Consider the following 22,578-nt stretch of genomic DNA (forward strand, 5'->3'; position numbering starts at 1 on the left):
CTAATAGTGTGTTATATTAAGTAAGTACCCAGAGAAACACAGGAAAGATTTTTAGATTACTGAGGTACACTTATTTCTTGCAAAGGAAGAGGAGTCACCACTGTGCATAGAAAAATTGGTTCCAAGTTGAACAAAAAGGAATTCTTCCCCACCAGTTTACTTCTAGCATAAAAGCAGCTTTCATCAAATAGCTCTAATATACCTTACAGGTCTTCCATAAAATCTATACAGCAAAAGAACAAATGCTGTTTCTTGTATATAGAAATGTTATTTCTGTGGGGTTAATAGAGACAGACAGACCTCCCTTTTAAAGCAAGTATTGAAATAACAGAACTAGAGACAAACCCCCAATATAAGTGAGGACTAAATTTTACTGATAAGCCAGGAAATAGGTTAAATGTTTATAATTTTTATATTATGGTAAATTCATATTATGGCAGTGGCTAGGAATGTCACTGTTCTACCTACTGTACAGATGGACTGTAGGAGATTGTCCCCACCCTATAGTGCTTTGGACCTAATAACACAGGTAAGGGAGAGGAGTCCCCTGACCTCCATCTTAACAACTGAGGCACTGAGATACCATCTTCCTGAAAGTCACAGGAAGCATAACCTAGCTGTCTGAAATAATCTGTCTTAATCAAACAATTACTCCATTTCCTTTAGCCATTGTGGTAACATCAAAACAGCAACATGTTATGGGTACAAGAAGGTTCCACCTCGAGAAGACAGACCCTTCCACTCACCCTACTGAGACTCTGAGCAGCAGTTATGTTCATTTTGCTACATTACATCCTAGCACTCCTACGGAACTGGGAAGTAAGAGATTTCACTATAATTTTATCAGTGAAGTTCCTTGAAAATTAACAAATGAAATCCAAAGCTTTCATAGATTTTAATGTCGTGAAAGTTTCATTATGATCACAGTAATGCAGCTCACAAATTTCATCGGGGAATTTCTGAATCAAAACTAATGACCGCTGATGGAACTTGAAAATAACTTCCAAAGACATCAAATTTTCATTAGACTCAAGTATGCGAGGAAAAAACATTGGATTTTTGGGGAAGCAATTGAGCAGAAAGATAAACTTACCTATGGATTACTAAGTGCAATTTAGAATAACTAGAAATGAAGCTGCAGAGTCAATATTTTGCAGTCATGGAAAAGAAAAAAGAAACATAAGCTAAAGTTTTTGCCTTCCATAAAACACTTCAGAGTCAGAATCCATCACTGAAGGTGGGGCAGGAAACTCAACATCAGCCTAGGCACTGATTCAGCACTAAATGAGATCTTGGGCCAAGACTACCTATGGTGCCTTGGCATGATTTCTGCTTCAGTACCCACCAAATTAAGATTCATGTTATTATAGTATAGAAATCAAGTTCCTCTAGAGCAGACCCTTTTAGAATGATTTCTGGCTGAAACCATATTATGAGTGACCTCAAAATGACTCTGGTGCCACAGCTTTTGAAAAGGGGACGTTTTGTCCTGGACCACCTGTCATGGTTTAACCCCAGCCGGCAACTAAGCACCACGCAGCCACTCGCTCACTCCCCCCACCCAGTGGGATGGGGGAGAGAATCAGAAGAGTAAAAGTGAGAAAACTCATGGGTTGAGATGAAGACAGTTTAATAGGGAAAGCAAAAGTCACGCACACAAGCAAAGCAAAACAAGGAATTCATTCACTACTTCCCATCGGCAGGCAGGTGTTCAGCCATCCCCAGGAAAGCAGGGCTCCATCATGCGTAACGGTTACTTGGAAGACAAAACACCATAACTCCAAATGTCCCCCCCTTCCTTCTTCTTCCCCCAGCTTTATATGCTGAGCATGATGTCATATGGTATGGAATATCCCTTTGGTCAGTTGGGGTCAGCTGTCCCAGCTGTGTCCCCTCCCAACTTCTTGTGCACCCCCAGCCTACTCGCTGGTGGGGTGGGTGAGAAGCAGAAAAGGCCTTGACTCTGTGTAAGCACTGCTCAGCAGTAACTACAACATCCCTGTATTATCAACACTGTTTCCAGCACAAATCCAAAACATAGCCCCATACTAGCTACTATGAAGAAAATTAACTCTATCCCAGCCAAAACCAGCACACCACCTCATGTCAATCATATCATTATGGAAAGTAAGTGGAGTTCAACCAACAATACAGGCCTTGAAGCTCCCTTGCTACTGGAACAGGTGAATTCAGCATATCATATAGGGAACTATTCCTTTGGATTGCCTGGGCAGACAATCTATTCTGTAACAGCTCTATGCCTCAAAGGGAAAAGATGGCTGGAAGCAGCTGAGAATAAGAGTCAGATCTATGTCAGCTATAACATATAATATATACATATAGATATCATTCCCGCGGTCTATGGGCCATCTCTATCAAATGTCTGTTGAATTCATTCAGTCCATGACTTTGGGCTCCATCTGTCATAACAGTCTGTCTGGGCAGGAGGGATGATGCAAAGTCTACTCAGTCGGCAGAACAGGATTGGGCTTCGGTGTGATGTGGCAGGCAGGTGACATTGGGTGCAGCAGGAGGATGGTGTGTGGTGTCGGATTGTTGCATGCTGAAGTCAGTCCTGGTTCCATCACTACTGCACTTCACTCGGTTTTGTCAAAGTTCATTCTTCATTAATCTAAGTAATTCTTACTGTAATACCATTAATATAGCACATAACAATTACAATAATGATGACATACAGTGGCAGGGTTATATAGCAATTAATAGCATACAATTTAATTCACTGGCTGTTCTCACCTAAAATCAAATCCCCTTGAGGCACACATCGGACTTCCCCATACTTCCGCATCACCCACCAAGTGCACCCAGGTCCTTGAGCAAAAGCAATCCCATGAATGGGTTTGCCTTTGCCTGAGGCAGGACTAACCCAGACTGTTTTTCCTAGCATATTTTTCATGTGCACTACAGGGACCTTATCCCCTCCTACAGTATGTAAAAGTTCTGATTGGGCAGGGCCAGCCCGATTGACAGATCCTCTAGTGTTGACTAACCAGGTGGCCTTTGCTAGATGTGTATCCCAATGTTTGAAAGTCCCACCACCCATTGCTCTCAATGTAGTCTTTAACAGTCCATTGTATCGCTCGATTTTCCCGGAGGCTGGTGCATGATAGGGGATGTGATACACCCACTCAATGCCATGCTCTTTGGCCCAGGTGTCTATAAGATTGTCCCGGAAATGAGTCCCGTTGTCTGACTCCATTCTTTCTGGGGTTCCATGTCGCCATAAGATTTGCTTCTCAAGGCCCAGGATAGTGTTCCGGGCGGTGGTATGGGGCACGGGATATGTTTCCAGCCAGCCGGTGGTTGCTTCCACCATTGTAAGCACATGGCGCTTGCCTTGGCAGGTTTGTGGGAGTGTGATATAGTCAATCTGCCAGGCCTCTCCATATTTGTATTTCAGCCATCGTCCTCCATACCAAAGAGGCTTTAACCGCTTGGCTTGCTTAATTGCAGCGCATGTTTCACATTCATGGATAACCTGTGTAATAGTGTCCATGGTCAGGTCCACCCCTCGATCACGAGCCCATCTATATGTTGCATCTCTTCCTTGATGGCCTGAGGTGTCATGGGCCCACCGAGCCATGAATAATTCACCTTTATGCTGCCAGTCCACATCCACCTGAGCTACTTCAATCCTAGCAGCCTTGTCTACCTGTTGATTGTTTTGATGTTCTTCAGTGGCCCGGCTCTTGGGTACATGAGCATCTACGTGACATACTTTCACAACCAGGTTCTCTAGCCGGGCAGCAATATCTTGCCACAATGGGGCAGCCCAGATGGGTTTACCTCTGCGTTGCCAGTTACTCTGCTTCCATTGCTGCAACCACCCCCACAGAGCATTTGCCACCATCCATGAGTCAGTATAGAGATAAAGTATTGGCCATTTTTCTCGTTCAGCAATGTCTAAAGCCAGCTGGATGGCTTTCACCTCTGCAAACTGACTTGATTCACCTTTTCCTTCTGCAGTTTCTGCAACTTGTCGTATAGGACTCCATACAGCCGCCTTCCACCTCCGATGCTTTCCTACAATGCGACAGGACCCATCAGTGAACAGGGCATATTGCCTCTCATTTTCTGGCAGTTTATTATACAATGGTGCCTCTTCAGCACCTGTCACCTCCTCCTCTGGCGATATTCCAAAATCTTTGCCTTCCAGCCAGTCTGTGATCACTTCCAGAATTCCTGGGCAACTGGGGTTTCCTACTCGACTTCATTGTGTGATCAGTGCAACCCACTTACTCCACGTAGCATCAGTTGCATGATGTGTAGAAGGGACCTTCCCTTTGAACATCCAGCCCAGCACCGGCAGTCGGGGTGCTAATAGGAGCTGTGTTTCAGTACCAACCACTTCTGAAGCAGCTTGAACTCCTTCATATGCTGCTAATATCTCCTTTTCAGTTGGAGTATAGCGGGCCTCAGATCCTCGATATCCCCGACTCCAAAACCCTAGAGGTCGACCTCGGGTCTCCCCAGGTGCTTTCTGCCAGAGGCTCCAGGTAGGGCCATTCTCCCCGGCTGCGGTGTAGAGCACATTTTTAACATCTTGTCCTGCCCGGACTGGCCCAAGGGCTACTGCATGAACTATCTCCCGTTTAATCTGTTCAAAGGCTTGTTGTTGCTCAGGGCCCCATTTAAAATCGTTCCTCTTCCGGGTCACTTGATAGAGAGGGCTTACAATCAGACTGTAATTTGGAATATGCATTCTCCAAAAACCTACAACACCTAAGAAAGCTTGCGTTTCCTGTTTACTAGTTGGTGGAGACATAGCTGCTATTTTGTTGATCACATCCATTGGGATGTGACGATGTCCGTCTTGCCATTTTATTCCTAAAAACTGAATCTCCTGTGCGGGTCCCTTCACCTTACTCTGTTTTATGGCAAAACCGGCTTTCAGAAGGATTTGGATTATTTTCTCCCCTTTCTCAAAAACTTCTTCTGCTGTGTTGCCCCATATGATGATGTCATCAATGTATTGCAGGTGTTCTGGAGCTTCACCCTGTTCCGGTGCAGTCTGGATCAGTCCATGGCAAATGGTGGGGCTGTGTTTCCACCCCTGGGGCAGTCGATTCCAGGTGTACTGGACGCCCCTCCAAGTGAAAGCAAACTGTGGCCGGCACTCTGCTGCCAAAGGGATTGAGAAAAATGCATTAGCGATATCACTTGTGGCATACCACTCGGCTGCTTTTGACTCCAGTTCATATTGAAGTTCTAGCATGTCTGGCACGGCAGCACTCAGCGGTGGTGTGACTTCATTCAGGCCACGATAGTCTACTGTTAGTCTCCATTCTCCATTAGACTTTCGCACTGGCCATATGGGGCTGTTAAAGGGTGAGCGAGTCCTGCTGATCACCCCTTGGCTCTCCAGTCAACGAATCAGCTTATGGATGGGAATCAGGGAGTCTCGGTTGGTGCGATATTGCCGCCGGTGCACCCTTGTGGTAGCGATTGGCACCTGTTGTTCTTCAACCCTCAGCAACCCCACAACCGAAGGGTCCTCAGAGAGACCGGGCAAGGTGGACAACTGTTCCATTTCCTCCGTCTCCAAGGCAGCTATACCAAAGGCCCACTGATACCCCTTTTGGGTCCTTGAAATAATACCCTCTCCTGAGATAATCTATGCCAAGAATGCATGGGGCCTCTGGGCCAGTCACAATGGGGTGTTTCTGCCACTCATTCCCAGTTAGGCTTATTTCAGCCTCCAATACAGTTAGCTGTTGAGATCCCCCTGTCACCCCAGAAATACAAATAGGTTCTGCCCCTTTATAGCTTGATGGCATTAGAGTACACTGTGCACCGGTGTCCACTAGAGCCTTATACTCCTGTGGGTCTGATGCGCCAGGCCATCGAATCCACACAGTCCAGTAAACCCGGTTGTCCCTTTCCTCCACCTGGCTGGAGGAAGGGCCCCTCTAGTCCTGGTCATAAGATTCTCCACTCACTCTTTGTAAAAATGGATTAGAATTCCTTCTCATAGGATCAGGAGTAAGATCAGCCCTTCCACTCTGTCTGCCACACCACTCACAGTGCTCACTGGAGCCTGAAGCAGCAATTTTCCTGGAAGAATCCTCATTTGTGTTTGTTTTTCCTTGCAATTCCCGTACCCGTGCATCTAGGACCGAGGTAGGTTTTCTATCCCACTTCATCATATCCTCTCCGTGCTCACGCAGGTAAGACCACAGGATACCCCGTGAGGTGTACCTTCTACCTTCTCTCTCTTGAGCAGAGGGACACTTATTCCTAATAGCTGAGATATTGGTCTGTGCAGGTAGGAGGCAGAACTTATCCTCAAATCGCTGGAACTCTTGGGACCATTTCTCGGCTAGTATGTCTGGCAGTTTCTCCACAGCCGAGATGAGGGAGGAAGAGAGACTTTCTTGGTATTGCCAAAGTCAGCAAGCCAATTCATCTACTGTTGGTCCCTCTTCATCTTTCCAGTCCATTACTGCCAATGCATTGGCATACGACGATGGTGCGCTTCGTACAAACTTCCACCACGTGGGTCGTGCACATTGGACTTCATCTGGATCTGTGGGTAACTGCCCATCATCTGGGTCATAATAAACCATCTCCCGCACAGCTAATTCCCTCAGGTACTGGATACCTCTCTCCATGGTGGTCCACTTGCCTGGTTGACATACAACATCTTCCTTGAAGGGGTACCTTTCCCTCACACCTGATAGAAGTCGCCTCCAGAGGCTGAGGGCTTGTGGTTTTTTTCCAATTGCCTTGTCAATGCCCCCTTCCCTAGAAAGGGATCCCAACTGCTTGGCCTCCTTACCCTCTAATTCCAAGCTACCGGCCCCGTTATCCCAGCATCGGAGCAACCAGGTGATGATGTGCTCGCCTGGACAACGGCTGAAATCTTTTCACATATCTCGCAGCTCACTCGGGGATAGGGATCAGGTGATTATCTCCGGTTCTGCCTCTTCCTCCTGTTCTTGTGATGGCCCTGCTTCACCTTCATCCTTCGCTAAGCGAGCTGTCTTTTTTGAGTATTTCTTCTTCTGTACAGGGGCAACTGATACCGGCATGGGTTGGTTCTCTGGTTCAGCTGCAGTGCCCGTCACAGGCGTTGCAGTAACCATAGTACCTGTTGCTGGGGTCGGAGGGGCTGCAGTGCCTGTCACGGGGGTCGAAGTGGCTGCAGTGTCTGTCACGGGGGTCGGAGTGGCTGCAGTGCCTGTCGCCGGGGCTGGAGGGGCTGCAGTGGCTGTCATTTTGTTGTCAGATCCAGAGACCTTCGCTTCCCCTTGAATAATGTTAAACAGAGCTCGGTAGGCATGAGCCAGGCCCCAGCACATTGCAGTGATTTGTGTCTCCCTGGAATTGTCGGGGTGACAGCATACTTTTTCCAAATGTTCTCCTAGTTTTTCAGGATTCTGCACTTGTTCAAGGGTGAAGTTCCAAAACACTGGAGGTCCCCACCGTCCTAGGCATTTACTCATGCTACCCCACACACCCTGCCACTCATAACTCTGCAGCTTTGGGGCAGATCTCTTTGGGGCAGATCTCCTAAATAGTTGTTTAACCCTAAACAAGACCTGAACCACATTCAGGAACAAGCTAGTTCCTAGCAATAGAACCATGTTAGTTTCAACATTCCAAGGATATTCAAAGTTTTCAAAATTCTCAAACACTGCTGTAATTAGCCTGGAGGAGGAGGGGAAGGTGAAGGAAGGTGTCTCCCCCATAGATTGGCTCTCCGAGGAGAAAAGGTAAAGGGTGTAATTATTAACAGTTTCCGCTAGATAGCTCCCGAAGTACGGAGATAACGGCAATGCTGAGTAGAAATACCAGATTAGTCCCACGACCGATAATTTTATCGTACCATAAACCAGTGTTACATAGTAAAGCAAAGCGAAAACCTGAATCCACCTCACCTTATGGGTGATAAGCAGCAGCACAGGGACTATATACGGCAAGTGAGGTGATACATAACACAACTCTAAGAACGAGCGCCACAACTCTAAGAGCCAATAACCCAACATTGTGACCGGCGACCACTAAACTAATACAATACAACAAATAACAAATTTGTTTTAACACACTCTGGTCAGATCTGTTGTTATCTCAACCCTTTACGCCCCACATTGGGCGCCAAAAGGCTGTCGTGGTTTAACCCCAGTCAGTAACTAAGCACCACGCAGCCGCTTCCCCCTTCCCCCTCCCAGTGGGGTGAGGAGGAGGAAAGAGGGGGAAAAAAAGTAAAACTCGTGGGTTGAGATAAGAACAGTTTAATAACTAAAGTAAAATATAATACTAACAATAGTAATAATGAAATATAATAATAATAATAGTAATGAAAAGGAATATAACAAAAAAGGAGGGGGAGGAAGGAAAAAAAAACAAACAAAGAAACAAAAACCACCAGCGATGCACAATGCAATTGCTCACCACCCACTGACCGATGCCCAGTTAGTTCCTGAGCCACGATCCGCGCCGCCCGGCCAACTCCCCCCTGTTTATATACTGGAAATTTGGGGATCGAACCCGCGACCTTTTTGCATTATTAGCACCATGCTCTAACCAACTGAGCTAATCACTGGGCATGACGTTCCATGGTATGGAATACCCCTTTGGCTAGTTCGGGTCAGCTGCCCCGGCTGTGCTCCCTCCCAGCTTCTTGCACACCTGCTTGCTGGCAGAGCATGGGAGACTGAAAAGTCCTTGGCTTAAGATAAGCGCTACTTAGCAACAGCTAAAACATCAGAGTGTTATCAACATCATTCTCACACTAAATCCAAAACCCAGCACTGTACCAGCTACTAAAAAGAAAGTTAACTCTGTCCCAGCCGAAACCAGGACACATCCCTTCACTGACATGGACATAGATACACAAAGGCTCAAAAAAATAGGGACATAATCACTTGGGATGCCAACTTAAAGATCTGTTCAACCTGAGTTACTGGCTAATTTGTGGTCCCCATCTCTCTTCCTTCTCCCCTAGAGCCCACTCTCAACTCTGAAATACCACATTGGGGCTATAAATTCTTCCTAATATTTCCATCATAACAGATAACATTTATATGGGAAGTGTAAGTTTTGAGCATTTTGTTTCAAGTAATTTTACTGAAGATTCCTGACCAGCTCTGTCCACATCTTTCTTAGAAGTAACCATGAGAAGCCAGACCAGACACAGCAAAAGCCTTCAGAATCACAGAGCAAAGAGTTCTTCACTCCATCATCTAGTGATGGCATAAGGCTGGCATTTTATCCTTTTGTTCAGCTTTCATTCTCTAGTGTTAAAAATATCACCAAATTCAACAAACAGCTACACCTCGAATAATTTTTCTCTTGGTTTCTCTACTCAAAGCGCAAAACAATAAAAGCCTTGTCTCTTCTCCATTGCCAAAACTAACAACCCCAGAAATGTATCTACAAGAAACCAAACTCGGACTCACTCCACAGTTATCACGAGCTACGCACATACATCCAACAACAAAATCAAGACTAAAGAGCTAACTGAAAGAAGGGATTTTTTCTTTTTCCCCATTTTTTCTGTCAGTATTTCTCATTTCAGACTAGATTACGTGTCTTCTCAGCAATGCATAGGGATCATAAAGAAGAACTGTGATCTTAGAATCACAATTCCACACTCACCTCTTAATTGGAAGTAATTTAACACAGACTTCATGTCTGCTCAACTCCTTTTGGTCTCCACTGTGGGCAGGAAACAGCCAAAGCTCCACGTATCCCAACCCTTCCCTTCCTTGGATCCCTTTTACATCTTCTTCCCAAAGAAAGTCATATGGACAGGCTTTCCCTACTGTGCCTGAATCTGTAACCCAGAAAGACTTTTATATTCATGTAATCCATAAAGGTTTTTACATTCATGCTAGATGAAAAAGAGGAGGGGCATTTTTCTAGATCCCTTCCCTGCCCCTAATATGAAAAACTTGAAATATATAATTTGATCTTCAAGCAGAAAAGAAAAAGATGTAGTTCCCATGTAAGAGAGTATTTGGACAATGTTTTTGTCTTCAAAATTTTCAGGAGGTATCAGTGCCAGGGCCCTTTAAAGACAATATTTTGGCCAGAAGCCTATAGTGCAAGTAAAAACAATGTAGGTAACACTTAAAGTACATTCAGACATCCTGAATCCTTCTGATGTAAACAAACCCATTTTAATACCCAATATATTGATCTTCTGTTTTCAACACTACAATAAATGTCATAATTAGGCCACAGAATTACTGCTGCTCAGACAAATTGTTCCCATGTAGCCTGCTAACTTTGTGTGAAAACAACTATATATGGCTTGTTTTACCGGGGGGGGGGAAGTCATGCAATCTATTACACTAACTAGTCATTAAAGATAAAATCGTAAAAGCAAAGGATTAAGTCTAACATAGCCCATGTATTTTTCAGTCAGGATCCTCTCCAAACTCCAAAACTGCCACACCAGGAGGTGTTGTTGGCTTGTTTGCTGTCTGCTACAAAGACAAGAGTCACTTCTGTGGCACAGTAACTCCTCAGCTGAGACCACAGTCCTTGCAGTGGCCTCACTAATAATCTGTATTAGTGAGCTCTACGGGCTGTCTGTATAAAAAGGAATTAAAAAGAAGGGCAAAAAACCCCATCACTTCGCACTGGTTTTGAACTTGCTGTCTTACCGTCTACTGCTGTCATGTGCTACACTGGTATCTAGGAGCCCCAAACACGAAGAAGGTCCTTATCTGCTAGATGTTTTAATCCACATCCCTCCCAAGATACTCCAACTGTAAAATGTCCCTTCAAGAAAATAAAGTTGCATATCTTTCTAAGTGAAAAATGCAAAGTCAAAAATGGAGGTTAATTCACCTGTCCTAACAGCACACTCAGACAAAGTGCAACAAGCACACACAACATCAGTTACAACTGGTGAGGTACTGGCTTCAATGCCTCTAATATATCTATGACACCTGTTTTAGATGTTTGGATGAATAAGCTTCCCACTGTCCAGCTGAGATTTGCACCGTGAAGATTTATTCCCTGCAGCTCATTCACAAAAATGTAACAGGAACAGAAATCAACCAGCACAGGTGGCTCAGATAAATATTAATCTTCTAGGATGGCAGTGTTTTTCTGTCTGTTGACAAATTCGGGTATGTTTTTGACTCTCTATTTGGGATGTTCAAGTAGAAGCTCTGCAGCCTGTTTCTCCCTGTTATTAGTGAAAAAGGTGTGGCCTCTCTTTTTGTAGAGCAGACCTTTTCACACTAATATTAGACTACTAAGCACATTCTGTGAGAGCTCACTTCAGGGCTGTAGAGAAATCAAAGTTGTATAACTTAGTCCCCCCTCTCCACCTTTGTCCCTCCATTCTCCAAACAGAGTAGTTGTGTTTTTCATACTGACACATTTCTTTTGTACTACAAAGTCTTTTAGGGTGCTCCAGTGAGAGGCGGAGGGGTTGTGGAATCTCGAGACGAAGGCAGATTTCCACATCATAGCAAAAATACTTTCAGGCTATATGAAAGTACAGCTTGAAGCCTCATGAAGCACCCCCATGCATTAGATGCTAGGCAAACAATGAGAGACACCTTGAGTCCCAAATAGCTTCTGCTTTAACTAAGATGAAATATGCAGGTCCCAACTTTGTTCCCCTAAACCACAGGAAAACCAGCATGCAACCTCCAACATAAATATAATAGGAAGATTCTCCCTTGGGATAGGATTTTGTTGTCCAAAAAAATCAGGATTCTTTCACCCGGTGTGCAAAAAAGCCGATTAACACACAGAGTCAAGATATTTGTTTATTTCATGTCTGCGCAGAGATGGGTGCTAGGTGGTAACTCCACAAAGCTAGCACACCTGGTTAACACACAGTAAAGCATTTTATACCTTTCGAGCAACAGTTATCAGTATTTTTACTGTTTTGCTGAGTTACCCTCATTCCTATTGGTTCTCGCAAGCCTCATCTCCACTTAAAGTCGCAGCATCCTCCTTTTTTACCGCGCATGTTCTGTGAGGAAGGGGTTTCTGTTGGTAGGGGGCTCTCCCTACCTAAGGGTGGGTTTTCTAGTATGTTAATTAGGATAGTTCACTCACAGTTCAAGTAGCTCTTTGGTTGCCCCTGTGCTTATCTTGGTATTTCTTTACCCACTGACTTATGGTGTCATCTTGTTTCTCTTCTCAAGGTCACGCCTCGTTAACTAAGTAGCATCCTTTGTTTTTGTTTCTCACATATCTCCAACAATTCCCCCCTTTGAGACTTAGATAAATAGTTCGTATTTTAAAAAAGTCTCACTTAGATATTTTCATTCTAAAACTTCAGTCTCTGGGAGGCTTCAAAATTTTCCAAAACTGCTCATAGGTTCCTTCCCATTGACATATGTCTCGCTGGAATTTTTTCCTGTCCTTTATAGGGAAGTTTTCAAGTTTGAGGGATTTATCTCCCTCTGTCGTGAGCGTGCATACCCTGGGTGATTGCATTAGAGCAATTTGCTTCATCATGAGCCAAACCTTAAAATATAGTATGATTATGTGTTGTGAATTAATCTGATAAAATGATAAAATAATCAAAATTTGATTCTACATATATAGAAGAGTTATAAAGCATAGGTTTGTTAAGTTTGAAACAATTAACTATAGAAACTTCACTAGAAATTAATGGCTTTTTGTTTTGTTTTGTTGCTGTGAAAGGCTGAAATCAAAGACTCAATAGTCTAGGGACTATTAAGTAGGTATTCTTTATTGCAGCGCTGGACACACAGGGGATATCTCCTCCTATTGTGTGTGTCCGGTCAGGTTAATTGCATAGCTTATATACAAGCTCTACATACATATTCATCAGATTTCCAGGAACTCATTATCATATGCAAATGTCTCTTGCGCATGTCTGTTTATGTCTCCGGGGGGTCGTCAGGGGTCTCTGGATGAAGGATATACTCTTCCTCACTGTGTCCGCTGGCTGACCTCTGCTTTTGCGCATACTCAGTTCTGGGATCATGTATATCATGTCCTTCAAGGGTAGTCTGTTTTGGTTGAGGCGCTTGTTTTGAAATTTCTTCATCTTTATGGTTTCGCGCAACTGTTTTCTCTAAGGTCGAACTGTCCTAGTGACATTATTTAGGAGCCTCTTCTCTTAGAGCCTTCCTGACTTCCCCAAAACAGTAAAAATCCAATTTGGTCCAGCCACAACAATTCTAGTAAGTGGAAAATTCCACATTTACAGGCATCAATCCCTCCTTTTCTTTTGAGGATTCGTAGCTAGGAAGCTACGAATCCTCACTACAGTATCTTGTTGTTATGTCTTAAGCAAAGTATTAATGATGATCATTACACTTACGTGCAAAACCACGGTAAAATGCCTGTAAAGTGGTATATATTGTATCATGCAACAGGTTACAATAATTAGTTAGTCATAGTATTGAATTGTCATGTATTACTCCCAAATTTCTTCAGACCTAGAGAAGTTATCTGTCGTGGTTTAACCCCAGCCGGCAGCTAAGCACCACGCAGCCGCTTGCTCGCTGCCCCCCCACCCCTGGGATGGGGGAGAGAATCAGAAAAAAAAACCTTGTGAGTTGAGATAAAGACAGTTTAATAGGACAGAAAGGAATGAAAAACAATGATAATGATAATAATAATATGACAATAGTAATACTAAAAGAATTAAACAATACAAAGCAAGTGGTGCACAATGCAATTGCTCACCACTCGTTGACCAATGCCCAGTTAGTTCCCGAGCCGCGATCCCCCCTCCCAGCCAACTCCCCCCAGTTTATATACTGGGCATGATGTCATATGGTATGGAATAACTCTTTGGCCAGTTGGGGTCAGCTGTCCTGGCGGTGTCCCCTCCCAACTTCTTGTGCCCCTCCAGCCTTCTTGCTGGCTGGGCATGAGAAGCTGAAAAATCCTTGACTTAGTATAAACACTACTTAGCAACAACTAAAAACATCAGTGTGTTATCAACATTATTTTCCTACTAAATCCAAAACACAGCACTATACCAGCTACTAGGAAGAAAATTAACTCTGTCCTAGCTGAAACCAGGACAGTATCCACCCCTTATTCTATACCATCTACATCATGTCCAGGTCCCACACTTTCCAATACATTTTCAATTAATCACCACCACTTTTGCTGCCTTTTAATACATATACACACAGATATCATTCCCTTAATGTATAAGCCTTTACAATGTCCCTTTAAAATGTTCGTTGAGTTCATTCAGTCCATGACTTTGGACTCCATCTATCATAACAGTCTGTCTGGGCAGGAGGGATGGTGTGAAGTCAGCTCACTCAGCAGAGCAGGATCCGGCTTTGGTGCAGTGCAGCGGGCAGATGACATTGGGCGCAGCAGGAGGATGGTGTGTGGTGTTGGATTGTTGCATGCTGAAGTCAGTCCTGGTTCCATCACTACTGCACTTCACTCAGTTTTGTCAAAGTTCATTCTTCATTAATCTAAGTAATTCTTACTGTAATACTGTTGATATAGCATATAACAACTATAGTAATGATGACATACAGTGGCAGGGTTATATAGCAATTAATAGCATACAATTTAATTCACTGGCTGTTCTCACCTAAAATCAAATCCCCTTGAGGCACACATCGGAATTCCCCGTCCTTCCGCATCACCCACCAAGTGCACCCAGGTCCTTGAGCAAAAGCAATCCCACAAATGGGTTTGCCTTTGCCTGAGGCAGGACTAACCCAGACTGTCTTCCCTAGCATATTTTTTATGTGCACTACAGGGACCTTATCCCCTTCTACAGTATGTAAAAGTTCTGATTGGGCAGGGCCAGCCCGATTGGCAGATCCTCTAGTGTTGACTAACCAGGTGGCCTTTGCTAGATGTGTATCCCAATGTTTAAAGGTCCCACCACCCATTGCTTTCAAAGTAGTCTTTAACAGTCCATTGTATCACTCGATTTTCCCGGAGGCTGGTGCATGATAGGGGATGTGATACACCCACTCAATGCCATGCTCTTTGGCCCAGGTGTCTATAAGATTGTTCCAGAAATGAGTCCCGTTGTCTGACTCCATTCTTTCTGGGGTTCCATGTCGCCATAAGATTTGCTTCTCAAGGCCCAGGATAGTGTTCCGGGCGGTGGCATGGGGCACGGGATATGTTTCCAGCCATCCAGTGGTTGCTTCCACCATGGTAAGCACATGGCGCTTGCCTTGGCAGGTTTGTGGGAGTGTGATATAGTCAATCTGCCAGGCCTCTCCATATTTATATTTCAGCCATCGTCCCCCATACCAAAGAGGCTTTAACCGCTTGGCTTGCTTAATTGCAGCGCATGTTTCACATTCATGAATAACCTGTGCGATAGTGTCCATGGTCAAATCCTCCCCTTGATCACGAGCCCATCTATATGTTGCATCTCTTCCTTGATGGCCTGAGGTGTCATGGGCCCACCAAGCCATGAATAATTCACCCTTATGCTGCCAATCCAGATCCACCTGAGCCACTTCAATCCTAGCAGCCTTGTCTACCTGTTGATTGTTTTGATGTTCTTCAGTGGCTCTTGGGTACGTGGGCATCTACATGACGTACTTCCACAACCAAGTTCTCTAGCCAGGCAGCAATATCTTGCCACAATGGGGCAGCCCAGATGGGTTTACCTCTGCGTTGCCAGTTACTCTGCTTCCATTGCTGCACCCACCCCCACAGAGCATTTGCCACCATCCATGAGTCAGTATAGAGATAAAGTATTGGCCATTTTTCTCATTCAGCAATGTCTAAAGCCAGCTGGATGGCTTTCACCTCTGCAAACTGACTCGATTCACCTTCTCCTTCTGCAGTTTCTGCAACTTGTCGTATAGGACTCCATACAGCCGCCTTCCACCTCCGATGCTTTCCTACAATGCGACAGGACCCATCAGTGAACAGGGCATATTGCCTCTCATTTTCTGGCAGTTTATTATACAGTGGGGCCTCTTCAGCACCCGTCACCTCCTCCTCTGGCGATATTCCAACATCTTTGCCTTCTGGCCAGTCCGTGATCACTTCCAGAATTCCTGGGCGACTAAGGTTTCCTATTCGACTTCATTGTGTGATCAGTGCAACCCACTTACTCCACGTAGCATCAGTTGCATGATGTGTAGAAGGGACCTTCCCTTTGAACATCCAGCCTAGCACTGGCAGTCGGGGTGCTAATAGGAGCTGTGTTTCAGTACCAACCACTTCTGAAGCAGTTCAAACTCCTTCATATGGTGCTAATATCTCCTTTTCAGTTGGAGTATAGCGGGCCTCAGATCCTCGATATCCCCGACTCCAAAACCCTAGAGGTCGACCTCGGGTCTCCCCAGGTGCTTTCTGCCAGAGACTCCAGGTAGGGCCATTCTCCCCGGCTGCGGTGTAGAGCACATTTTTAACATCTGGTCCTGCCCAGACTGGCCCAAGGGCTACTGCATGAACTATCTCCCGTTTAATCTGTTCAAAGGCTTGTTGTTGCTCAGGGCCCCATTTAAAATTGTTCCTCTTCCGGGTCACTTGATAGAGAGGGCTTACAATCAGACTATAATTTGGAATATGCATTCTCCAAAAACCTACAACACCTAAGAAAGCTTGCGTTTCCTGTTTACTAGTGGGTGGAGACATAGCTGCTATTTTGTTGATCACATCCATTGGGATATGACGATGTCCGTCTTGCCATTTTATTCCTAAAAACTGGATCTCCTGTGCGGGTCCCTTCACCTTACTCTGTTTTATGGCAAAACCGGCTTTCAGAAGGATTTGGATTATTTTCTCCCCTTTCTCAAAAACTTCTTCTGCTGTGTTGCCCCATACGATGATGTCATCAATGTACTGCAGGTGTTCTGGAGCTTCACCCTGTTCTGGTGCAGTCTGGATTAGTCCATGGCAAATGGTGGGGCTGTGTTTCCACCCCTGGGGCAGTCGATTCCAGGTGTACTGGACGCCCCTCCAAGTGAAAGCAAACTGTGGCCGGCACTCTGCTGCCAAAGGGATTGAGAAAAATGCATTAGCGATATCACTTGTGGCGTACCACTTGGCTGCCTTTGACTCCAGTTCATATTGAAGTTCTAGCATGTCTGGCACAGCAGCACTCAGCGGTGGTGTGACTTCATTCAGGCCACGATAGTCTACTGTTAGTCTCCATTCTCCATTAGACTTTCGCACTGGCCATATGGGGCTGTTAAAGGGTGAGCGAGTCCTGCTGATCACCCCTTGGATCTCCAGTTGACGAATCAGCTTATGGATGGGAATCAGGGAGTCTCGGTTGGTGCGATATTGCCGCCGGTGCACCCTTGTGGTAGCGATCGGCACCTGTTGTTCTTCAACCCTCAGCAACCCCACACCCGAAGGGTCCTCAGAGAGACCAGGTAAGGTGGACAACTGTTCAATTCCCTCCGTCTCCAAGGCAGCTATACCAAAGGCCCACCGATACCCCTTTGGGTCTTTAAAATACCCTCTCCTGAGATAGTCTATGCCAAGGATGCATGGAGCCTCTGGGCCAGTCACAATGGGGTGTTTCTGCCACTCATTCCCAGTTAGGCTTATTTCAGCCTCCAATACAGTTAGCTGTTGGGATCCCCCTGTCACACCAGAGATACAGATGGGTTCTGCCCCTTTAGCAACAACTAAAAACATCAGTGTGTTATCAACATTCTTTTCCTACTAAATCCAAAATACAGCACTATACCAGCTACTAGGAAGAAAATTAACTCTGTCCTAGCCGAAACCAGGACAGTATCCTTAAGTATTTCATGTTTACTAAATTTATAATAGCTCATCCTTTTCAAGGGTCCGAGTGAAATATTTTCCTGTTTCCACTTGATGTCTAACCTTGTTTCTTTTCCAATCACTGTACGTCTCAGCTGAATTCCAGCAACACCAAAGAAAACATTTGAGATATACAAACAAATATTCCTAAAACCATCAGAGTAATCAATCCAACAAATAATTTTTTCAACCATCCTAAATTAGGAAGCCAAGAGGTTAATTTATCCCAGGTCCCTACTTCCACCGTGGTTTTATCGATTCAATTATCATTCCATCCATCCCTGCAGGTACAATTTTTGTGTGTATGGGGGGGGGCAGGGGGCGGCACGAACAAGTGTTGGATCTTGCCTTCCATAGGCAACTATTATTGCTAACCAGAATCTGGGTGTTATTATCTAGTATTTGTAGGCCAAATCTCGATCCAGTCTCATAACTTGAATTGTCATAGTCACAGTATCCCCCATCTGGTCTTTTCCAAAACTCAGGCCAAGTATTATTGCTTCTTGACATATTTTCGCTATCTGTTGTTTTACCATGTGGTTCATTTTTTCTACTTGCCCACTGGCTTGCGGTCTGTAGGGTGTATGTAATCGCCAATTGATTCCTAATAGTTTGCTGAGCTGTTGCACTACTTCTGCACAAAAATGTGTACCTCTGTCTGATGAAATGATTGTTGGTACCCCAAATCAAGGTATTATTTCATTTAATAATACCTTAGTTACCTCTCTTGCTTTGTTAGTTCTACAAGAAAACGCTTCTGGCCATCCTGAAAAGGTGTCTGTAAATACCAATAAATACCTGTACCCTCCTTTTCTTGGAAGTTCAGAGAAATCAATCTGCCAATGGTCTCCTGGTACACTTCCTTTCCCAATACTTCCTAATTGTACCCAGTTACCTGTATTGGGGTTATTTTTTTTAAACATATTTCACATTGCTGGGTCACCTGCCAGACTGTAGTATACAAGTTTTTCCCTATTAACTTCTGATTTAAAATTTATACAGGGAGTCCGCTCCCCAATGTGTCCTATTGTGTTCTTCTTTAACTACTCCCCATATTTGTTTGGCAGGAATTATAATTCTGCCATCACTCGAGTGGGCCCATCCTCTGGAGGGAACCTGCCCTCCTATTTCCTCTATCAGTTCTTTATCAGCCTTAGAATATTCAATATTTTCTTGGTCATCTAGGTTCCTACTTCTATTATCTGGAATTAAGATTAAAATCTTTTGCATTCTCTCTGCTGCCTGTTTAGCCTCATAATCGGCCAACCTATTACCTTTTTCCTGGTCAGTGTTACCCTTCAGGTGTCCTCGGCAGTGCATGATGGCAACTTTGGCTGGTAGTCAGACTGCTTCTAATAGGCGAAGGATTTCCTCAGCATACTTAATCTGTCTCCCTTGTGCAGTTAGTAGTCCTCATTCCTTCCAAATTATTCCATGAGCGTGGACAACTCCAAAGGCATATTTGGAATCCATCCATATATTTATCTTTTTCCCTTTTCCTAACTCCAGGGCCCTAGTCAGGGTAATAATTTCAGCCTTTTGAGCTGATGTTCCAGCAGGTAGTGATTGAGATTCAATTACTCTGTTTACTGTTGTCACCGTGTATCCGGCCTTTCGAATACCTTGTCGGACGAAGCCGCTTCCATCCGTGAACCAGGAGTCCTGTGCATCTTCCAGGGGTTCTTCTTTCAAATCTGGTCTGCTGGAGTACACAGTCTCTATGGTTTCTAAGCAATCATGTGTCAACGGTTCAGAAGTCACCCCACTGAGAAAAGAAGCTGGGTTCATAACATTAGTTACTTCAATATTAACCTCATCTGGTTCAATCAGAATAGCCTAGTATTGCAGAAAATCGGGATGGGGAAAGCCAGTGATTCCCTTTCTGTTCCAGTACAGCTGATACTGTGTGTGAAACCAGCACTGTGATCTTTTGGCCCAAGGTAAATTTTCGGGCTGCCTGAATATTCAAGACCACAGCCGCCACAGCTCGCAGACATCCTGGCCATCCTTTGCTTACTTCGTCGAGCTGTTTAGAAAAATAGGCCACAGCTCTTTTGTAGGGTCCTAGTCGTTGAGCTAGGACTCCCAGAGCTATACCTTGTCTTTCATGGGAGAACAACCAGAAGGGTTTAGTAACATCAGGTAGACCCAGGGCCGGGGCCTTCATTAGTTCTTCCTTAAGTGTCTCAAATGTATTTTGAGCTTCTTTGGACCAAATCAATCGAGTGGGGTTGTTTTTCAAAAGCTCATACAAAGGTTTTACTATTATTCCGTAATTATAAATCCATAACTGGCACCAACCTGTCATTCCCAGAAAAGTCCTGAGTTCTTTTACCGTCTGAGGGAGGGGAGTCCTGCAGATGGCCTCTTTTCACTCTGTTCCTAATTCTCTTTGTCCTCCAGATAGTTCGTATCCAAGGTAGGTTACTCATTGCCACACCATCTGAGCTTTCTGTTGAGAGACTCGATACCCATTTAGTCCCAAAAAGTTCAACAAGCTGATAGTCCACTGTATACAGTCAGGTTTTGTTTCAGTTGCTATTAATAAGTCATCCACATACTGTAAAAGGATTCCATCTCCAGAGGGAGGATCCCATGTTTCAAGTTCTCGTGCTAATTGATTTCCAAAGATTGTTGGACTATTCTTAAAACCTTGGGGTAACACTGTCCAGGTAAGCTGGGTTTTCCTACCAGTGGTAGGACTTTCCCATTCAAATGCCAATAAATTTTTACTTTCTTTGGCTAAAGGCAAACAGAAGAATGCATCTTTCAAATCTAATACCATAAACCATACTTGATTATCTTGTAATTTAGTAAGTAAATTATAAGGTTTGACTACCACAGGGTGTAGGTCCTTAACAATTTTATTGACTTCTCTTAAATCCTGTACCCGATAAGTTCCGTCCGGCTTTTTCACTGGTAATATGGGGGTATTATATTCTGATTCACATTCCACTAATAGTCCATGCTGTAAAAAGTTATTAATTGGTCCTTCTATTCCTTTCCGATCTTCTAACCTCATCCCATTTTCCTTCTCTCCGTAAAAACAACATTAACTATAATATAGTATTATAATTCAAAGATCCGTTGAAGGGCCATTTTTCATCATCTTCTAGTTTATACAGGGGCCACTACTGGTTACAATATTTGATCAATGTTTTCTTATTCACACTCCCACTTGGTGGTCCTCCTATATCTTTCCAGTGTGCTAGGATGCATCCTAGGGGGCTTTTCCTTACAATACCACTGCTTTGCTGTCCCCCCATTCTACCTTACTGATTCTGTACTTCCGTTATTCTCCCACAGATTATTTTAATAACCTCAGCCTGTCGCTCCTTTTCGTCCCACTCCAACCACGTTCTGCAAATGTCACAATTAATATCCCATCCAAATTTTACCCACAAATTCTGATCACAAATAAAACAATTCACAAGAAAAAAAATTCACATTCATTTTCATGGTGAAATGCACAGTTCTCCAGGTTTTTCACACTCACTTTGCAACCGTACCGTACCTCAATCACTCATTCACTCACCAGTCACATCAGAGTTAACTCAGCTCAGCTCATTCATACTCAATTGCCAATTTTACAATGCCTGATGGGTATGTTCAAATTCAATATCAACAAGCCAATATCCGAGTTCAGTACCAATAAATCCGTATTGCCAAAAGTACAAAACTTATGCGGGTTACATAAGCGTACCAATACCGAAAGTACGTTATTGCAAAAGTACAAAGCTTAACCCGTGCCTGTACCAACGTACCAAAATACACTACTCACGATGAGCGTGCATGACCAAATGTATACCCTCAGGCACTAGTAGCCTGGTATACGGCGCTCAGCGTAGGACGTCTCCTACGACTTATGAGAACCTTCCAAATGACCAGTCCCAAATTCCAAAACAGAAAACCAAAAGATTTAAAGAATACCTTTACTCCTTTAGATGTTAGATGGTCCTTGTCTGCTCCCGCAGTGATCCGATTGAGGTGAGGAGTCCCACCGGGAAATCCCGGGGGTACCCTAGGGAGTCCTGTTCTCAGCGGGTCCTGCAGCCGAGCAGAGCAGGTCCCATCTGGGGTGCCAGAAATGTTGCCGTGAAAGGCTGAAATCAAAGACTCAATAGTCTAGGGACTATTAAGTAGGTATTCTTTATTGCAGCGCTGGACACACAGGGGATATCTCCTCCTATTGTGTGTGTCCGGTCAGGTTAATTGCATAGCTTATATACAAGCTCTACATACATATTCATCAGATTTCCAGGAACTCATTATCATATGCAAATGTCTCTTGCGCATGTCTGTTTATGGCTCCGGGTGGTCGTCAGGGGTCTCTGGATGAAGGATATACTCTTCCTCACTGTGTCCGCTGGCTGACCTCTGCTTTTGCGCATACTCAGTTCTGGGATCATGTATATCATGTCCTTCAAGGGTAGTCTGTTTTGGTTGAGGTGCTTGTTTTGAAATTTCTTTATCTTTATGGTTCTGCGCAACTGTTTTCTCTAAGGTCAAGCTGTCCTAGTGACATTATTTAGGAGCCTCTTGTCTTAGAGCCTTCCTGACTTCCCCAAAACAGTAAAAATCCAATTTGGTCCAGCCACAACAATTCTAGTAAGTGGAAAATTCCACATTTACAGGCATCACTTTTAAGAAACTAAGGAGATTGTCATGGCTACCAGTTAAATATCAAGGATTCCAATCAGTAGAGTTAAATGAAATTGACCAATGATTGTTTTAGGGTAAGAATATTGATAAGGTTATATAACTAATAAAACCAATCATAGTAAAAGTTAAATTTAATAGTGAGCATATTATGCATTTTTTTATGTAAAAGATTTAACATTGATTTGAAGTATCAGAGAAGGGGTCGTGAAGTGCCTA

This window comes from Gymnogyps californianus, unplaced genomic scaffold (genome assembly GCF_018139145.2).
Source record: "Gymnogyps californianus isolate 813 unplaced genomic scaffold, ASM1813914v2 HiC_scaffold_36, whole genome shotgun sequence".
In the NCBI taxonomy this organism is placed as follows: Eukaryota; Metazoa; Chordata; class Aves; order Accipitriformes; family Cathartidae; genus Gymnogyps; species Gymnogyps californianus.